Raw genomic sequence first — 7,538 nt, forward strand, 5'->3', positions numbered from 1 at the left:
CTGTACCTTGGAAGGAGATTCAGTAATGCCTCTCTTCTTCACAAGGCTTTCCCAGAGTTTCTTGGGAGATTCTACCTCTTTTTTAATAGAGCTTCTTCTTGGCAGTCTGTGTGCTTAGCCCCAGTTCTCAGAGATAACACATATACCCTTTAGGCATCAAAACAGACACTGACACAACTATAAATGCATTAAAACTGTGTTTGGGCAAGGGTGTGGTACTTTTGACCTCTCTGGGTTGCATAAAGGAAAGTATATCTTTTATTGCCAGTGAAAACACTGCCCTGGCACAAGTAAAAGATTAGGAAGATTTGTGGGTTTATCAGGATTTATAGGTCTATGTACTTTTTCAACATAACCAAACATTTTTTTCCCCTTCAGTCTCTCTAGAGTGCTTGAGAGCTGACTGGGTCAGACATGCAGCAGCAGGGTCCCCCAGGCCTCATTTCCTGGGGCAAAGCCCAGACTCCCCATAGCCTCAGGAGAAGAGCTCCCACATCCTACGTTCTGAATCTCTTCAGCAAGGGACTGGGGCATGCTCCCTGTGAGCAGATGAGAGGAAAGGAGTCAGCAAACCCCCACAGATGAGGCACAGCAGCAGACAGGCAGCATAGGCCAAAGGGATGGCCATGGCACCTCCAGTGTTCCAAATCCCTCCTCTGCTTTAAGTCACCCCACACTTGATAAATAACTGGCCCTTAACAAGAACTGATCTTCTTTCACTTTGAATCTCGGTAACAGCATCTTCCTTGCAAGCAACCTCACTCTGCAAAACAGGTGAAACGCAAAAAGGCCTTTAGTGGGCTTCCAGATCCAGACTACCACACTGGCAAACAGATGAATTACAACTGGTCACTCCCCTTGCATAAACAGCTTAGATAAATCTATTTTCCCAAGAGAAATTTACCATACAACTAATATATTCTAAAGTACAACAAAAAATTCTTTACCAAACTACACAGTCAATGTATCAGCTTGAGAATTAATGTTTCACCCAGCAGTTTCAAGGATATTATCTGCAATTGTAATTATGTGGTCTAAGAAAAATATCTGTGTGTAGGGACAGAAAAAAAAAAAAAAAGGCAAACATTTATTTGTTCTCAAAATTCAAGTCTAAACATCCCAAAATAAAGGCAAATCCCCAAGTATTGATAGCCAAAATGAGGCTTTTTTCCTTTGTGTAAGGTGCCATGAGCCATTACAATTTATCACAAATATTTATCCATCATTCAAAAGACTCACTTCAGAAAAACCTTTGTATTTTAAAGTGAATTGTTTAGATATATTTAACTTGTGCTTAGACAAGAATAGTGGCAAGATTTTTACTCTAAGTAGCCACGCAGTTTTAATGACCTTTGCTGCAACCTAGCTGCAACTGTGAACAATTCTGCATAAAATATAACAAAAGGTCAGTAGGGGAAAATGCGAGTGAACACAAAACAACCATATTAAAGTCATTAATTACAAGCACAAAGTTATAAACATGCATTTGTACCATACACCAGACACATTGCAGTAAACATTGTCACGGACTAGTTTAAGGAAGCATAGGAATGGAATGCAATGGGATTCAAGGCAAAATACACAACAAAACAGCAATTAGTCTCAGGAAAAGAGAGGTGTAACAAGGTGAAAAAGAAAATAAGAGAGTAAAGCCAAACACTTCTCTGTCAGCATTACCTCTGTGATGGGTCAAGAACTGGCTGGATGGCACAGCCCAGAGAGTGGTGGTGAATGGTGCCACATCCAGTTGGCAGCCAGGCACTAGTGGTGTCCCTCAGGGATCAGTGCTGGGCACAGTCTTGTTCAATATCCTTTTTGATGATCTGGACGAGGGGATTGAGTCCAACATCAGTAAGTTTGCAGATGACACCAAGCTAGGAGCAGGTGTTGATCTGTTGGAGGGTAAGAGAGCCCTGCAGAGGGACCTGGACAGGCTGGATGGGTGGGCAGAGGTCAATGGGATGAGATTTAACAAGGCCATGTGCAGGGTTCTGCACTTTGGCCACATCAATCTGAAGCAGCACTACAGGCTGAAGACAGAGTGGCTGGAGAGCAGCCAGGAGGAAAGGGACCTGGGGGTACTGATAGATAGTAAGCTGAAGATGAGCCAGCAGTGTGCCCAGGTGGCCAAGAGAGCCAATGGCATCCTGGCCTGCATAAGGAACAGTGTGGCCAGTAGGACAAGGGAGGTTATTCTTCCTCTGTACTCAGCACTGGTCAGGACACACCTTGAATCTTGTGTCCAGTTCTGGGCTCCTCAATTCAAGAGAGATGTTGAGGTGCTGGGATGTGTCCAGAGAAGGGCAATGAAGCTGGTGAGGGGCCTGGAACACAAACCCTATGAGGAGAGGCTGAGGGAGCTGGGCCTGTTTAGCCTGGAGAAGAGGAGGCTCAGGGGTGACCTCATTGCAGTCTACAACTACCTGAAGGGAGGTTGTAGCCAGGTGGGGGGTGGCCTCTTCTGCCAGGCAACCAGCAACAGAACAAGGGGACACAGTCTCAAGTTGTGCTGGGGGAAGTATAGGCTGGATGTTAGGAGGAAGTTCTTGCCAGAGAGAGTGATTGGCATTGGAATGGGCTGCCCAGGGAGGTGGTGGAGGCACTGTCCCTGGGGGTCTTCAAGAAAAGCCTGGATGAGGCACTTAGTGCCATGGTGTAGTTGACTGGCTAGGGCTGGGTGCTAGGTTGGAGTGGATGATCTTGGAGGTCTCTTCCAACCTGGTTGATTCTATGATTCTACCTCTCTAACTGTATACATAATAAACCCTTACAAGAAAATTGAGAGGGTTCTGCAACTGAATGACTTAGGAGAAGAAGCAACCGAGTATAACTAATTTCTTTTCTACCCAGAGCAACAGAAGCAGCATAATTTCAGGTACAAACTGGGGACAAGGTGTTGTGATGATACAATCACGCTTAGTGCTACAAGCAGATTTCTCTTAAAGCCGAACACGCACATGGCTGCTTTGAGAAGAGACAGTCTTCTGCTGATATACACTGCAAAACTCTGCCAGCATCCTGAGAACCTCACTCAATTCAGACCAGGAAAAACAGTGCAGTCTTCAGACTTCATGCCTGTGCACAAAACACTGCTTACATACAGGATATGCACCACAGCAGATTCTCCAAATACCAACTTTATGCATCAAGTATTTACAGGTCACACTTTGTGATTACCTTAGGAGATGTGTGAGAGGAAGCATTACTGAAGAAATGTGCACATTCAGGGTTTAACTGTTCTTTTAGACAACATAGTGGAACAATGAACAAAGAGACCTACTTGTAACTGGGGGGTCCTTGAGAGCTGAGACATTCTAAACAAGTATGTAAAAATTACTACTAAATAAAGTAGTCAGTTTTTGACTCAAAAAAAGAGAAACTACTCATGATGTCAAACACACACCTTCTACCTGAAAGAACCCTGCCCAAAATAAACCACTCACCCTATGAGCATGCTCAGTGAATTCAAGAGAAGTTGGACCTTTAACAAAAAGTGAGCAAAAGACTAAGCAACAGGTAATGAGTAGGTGTTGACACAAGATACAGCTAATGCACTTTACTGTATGAGTACCCACCACAAATCTCAGCTGGTGTGCCAGCTTTGTGGTGTGCTAGCACCAAAACTTGCAGAAGTCTTCAACAAAGTAATGCCTGAACGTTAATGCAGAACCCAGCATTAAGGAGCTTTTTTCCTGATTTCGGTGGCAGAAACATCTGCACACAGCTGTGGCTGCAAGTAAGAAACATCTCTGCCACATTCACTTAAAGCAAGACAACACAAGGGAAGTCCAACAAGTAGCAGCTGAGGTAGCTCTTTGCTCTTGTCAAGAGCGTGAAAAAATGATTCGGCAATCAATTTCCAGAATATAATCTGGAAGGACACTCCAGCAAGGTCCTAATATGAGAAAAGCATGAACAGAAACTTCCTAATGAAGATGGATAATTTACCCTCTTCTAATATATCAGCAGGTCTGCCACTTTGGTTTAGATGCAATACCTTTTTAAAAGGAAAAAGCAAGTGCTGGTAGAAGCTACTGCTACTTTTTGGCAGCTTAAATAGCCTAAATAAACTGGGAAAAATAATTAAAGCATTCTGTTACTGTGATGGTTTGGGTGTTCCCCACCCCCACACACACACTTTGGAAATCACCCAGACTAGAATCATCCACCTCTGGAAATTTGAATGAAGCTTGTATTTACAGCTTAGCACAATATACAAGCAGGTATTTACAGTATATACATTCATATATAGAAATATACAAGGTAAAAGGTAATGCAGAAACACAACTCCCCTCCCAGAAACCTGAGTCCCCAGGAGGGGCTCCCAACTGCCCTTCCACCTTCTCCCACCCTCTACCTTACCCCAGATGTTGCCTTGTGCCCCAAGGAAGAATGGAGGGTCAGCCAGGGGGGTTAGGAAGCAAGTGGATTAATCAGAGAAGGGTGAGGTTAGAGAGGAGTGCAGCTCAGAGCTCAGGCTGCGCTCAAACTCCCTTATCTATGTTTTTACTCTTGTTCTTATACATCTCAGCAAGCCTACAAGTGAAGCAGACATCATCATTGTCTCTCTTTCACAGCCTGTGATCTAATCCTTCTCACCAAAACATTCTAGCTAGCTTCAAACTAGCACAGTTACCAAACCAGTGAGAAAAGTACACGCCAAGCAAAAAAAAAGTCAGCTACCTGAATTCCCTGCATCCAGTTAGAAATCAACAGTGTCCAAGTAATTCCTCAAAGACAGGTTTTGTCCACCCTATTCTGAAAGTCCTCCCTGCACAGTCACCTAACAGCCAGCACTGGGAGCTCGTTCCACTTTAAAAAAAAGTCCATATCTGTCCTCTCCCATCTTCCAGAGCTGGCAAATATATTGGTTTTGATAGGGGCCTTACACGCCTTCACCCTTGATAACATAATAGCTCGGTGATACGAAATGGCCAGCAATGTGCCAGAAGACTGCCCTAATTAATTTAGTGCAGCATCTGTTTCTGCACAGGTCTGTTTCCATGCATAAGCTGGATCCATTATCTCAAAGATGGATTATTACTTTTTTTTTTTTTTTAAGAGATTAAGTATTGTGTCTTATCCCATGACATTTTGCTAGATTAACCTTAAACCCTTTTTCAGTGATGTTTATTGCAATAGTCCTCCCTTCATGATAACACTGAAGTATATCTGCTGTATGGAGAGTTACTGAAATTGCTGCATACACTGCTGTTTTCCCAAAGCTGATACCCGAAAATAACTTACAAGTTCTGCCTCCTTACTAGCCTCAATCTAGGCTCACTCTCTTCACAAACACAGGCAGTAGAACAAGTTTCTTGTTGCAAACTGAAAGACTTGGTCCCAGGAAAAAGAATTAATGCTTTTAAGAAGGCATCTAAAGTACTGTTTATTTACTACAAAGCCAAACATCATTCCTCTGAAAAGAAGCTCTGTAACAGGTAAGGACATATATACGGCTGCAAGTCTCTACGCTGCTCTGCACTGCTAAGTTGCCTCTAATGCTGTCCTCTTTGAAGATAAATATGTATTAAACATATTGATGCATTAATTCCAAACAGTGCACGTGCAATATGCCCAGACACATTCCAGGCTTTTATTTTTTATAGTACTACCTTATTAGAAAAAAATTGCCTTCCTCAGTCCTGTTTCTGCTGTTGCATGCTCTCAGTCAGCCTTATGCCTTTTGTTCTGCTTCTGTCAGGTCTTCTAGTTCACATTGCAAAGCACCAGCTCCTAAACACAAAGGCAGCTGGAGTTTACAGCTTACCAAGGTTGTGAGGAAAGCCTAGCACAACTTTGTATTCACAATCAGCACAGCATGCAGCAAGCAGGCACTACAACTGTATAAAATTGCAATGCAGGTGACACATAAATCTTAACATGCTGCGATGCTGTGCTGGTATACAGAGTGATGGGAGGGCAAAGGAACAACTCAGGTACTGAAGGGATTAACTTATAATGAAAAATCAGACACATAAATATAGCATAACTTGGACAATCAGCCATATCAGAAATACATTCTAGTGCCAAACACAGAAGCTCAGGCACTATATGCGATCACAAGTAGGATGCTGCAGGAACTTGGCCAAAGCATTAAACCCCTCAACGACCATGAATCATAAAGATTGAGAGAAGGAAAGCATCCACTAATTTCTTCCCCAGCACAGGCTGCCAAGACTAACCTCTCATTTAAAGGTACAGCTAGTAGCAAGACCATTTACACATCACGATGACCAACATCTAGCCTCACAAACCTGACCCACACCACAGCTAGGCACACTATTTCTCTTGAATTAGTGAAGAGTACAGAATAAGCTTTTTAAGCCAGTTTTGTGTTGTTTGTGCCCACTGCACATCAGAAGCCTGAAAAAAAGACAGTACCTGATGTGGCTGCTGGTGCAGAATTAATCCACCAGTGTTCTCAAACAACCTGAACCAGAGAGCAAGTGTATAGAAAATCAGAGTTTTGCATCACATGGCCACTGTTTTCTTTAGCTTATCATCAGATGTGTTAAAGCTGTGTTTAGTATACTAAACTGTGACACCAGATAAGGTATAGAAAGGATCTCAGACTCCTATAATGATAAAGTAACCAGTACTTCTGGAGAACAGGGTATCTTCTAATTCTGAAACCACTGACTAGAAATAAGAATAGACTGTATGACCTTATCAGAAAGCAGGGGTGGGAAGGGAGCAGAAACAAGGAAGAACCTGCCAAAACATGTATTAACATTCTTTCTTGTCTGTTGTTAAAAATATCATTCAGTGTTTTGCTGTCAACAGCAACATGATTTATGTTGGAGCACAGAATCATTCAGAAGAATTAAGAAGCTTGGGAATGAGCTTACATACACAGGTCAGAAAACTTCTGCAACTAGGCATATTAAAAGAAAATAATACTCACTCTAACACAGATGCTAACTAAAAAATAAAAGTCATCTGTTCCAGTTCACTTAATTTAAATCATATAAATAAGATTACTTACTGCTCACATGTCTTCTGTGACATCAGAGCTTAACTGTTGTAGATACCACATGTTTAAGAACAAAGTCTCTATCAGGAGTAACGTGACAAGAGGGACCAGAAAAGTGATTGTGCCTTTCTACTCATCACTGGTGAAGCCACATCTTGAGTGCTGTGTTCAGTTTTGAGGCCTTCACTACAAGAAAGACATTGAGGTCCTGAAGCTTATTGAGAGGAGAGCAATGAAGCTGACAAAGGGTCTGGAGAACAGGTCTTATGAGGAGCAGTTGAGAGGACTGGGGCTATTTAGTCTGGAGAAGAGGCTGGGGGGAGACATTGCTGTTCTCCACTGCCACTTTAAAGGGGTCTGTGGTCAAGTGGCTGTTGGTCTCTTCTCCCTAATAATAAGTGATAGGATGACAGGAAATGGTCTCCAATTATGCTAGGGGAGGTTTAGACTGGATATTCGAAGAAACTTATGGGTTACCAGCACTAGAAAAGGCTTCCAGGGAGATGGCTGAATCACCATCCTGGAGATGTTTAAAAGATGAACGGACACAGTGCTGTGGGGC

The 7,538-nt window shown here is 42.7% G+C and overlaps 1 protein-coding gene across 1 annotated transcript in view; it reads right to left on the reverse strand.

The window, feature by feature from the left end:
• Positions 1-5,687, reverse strand: part of ARHGEF28 (Rho guanine nucleotide exchange factor 28) — a 133,156-nt gene extending 127,469 nt beyond the window's left edge. The window contains exon 1 of the mRNA XM_064176295.1: positions 5,616-5,687. The gene's annotated coding sequence lies outside the window, so the exon portion shown is untranslated. The remainder of the gene's footprint in view (positions 1-5,615) is intronic.
• Positions 5,688-7,538: the final 1,851 nt, after the last annotated feature.

This window comes from Pogoniulus pusillus, chromosome Z (genome assembly GCF_015220805.1).
Source record: "Pogoniulus pusillus isolate bPogPus1 chromosome Z, bPogPus1.pri, whole genome shotgun sequence".
Taxonomy (NCBI): Eukaryota; Metazoa; Chordata; class Aves; order Piciformes; family Lybiidae; genus Pogoniulus; species Pogoniulus pusillus.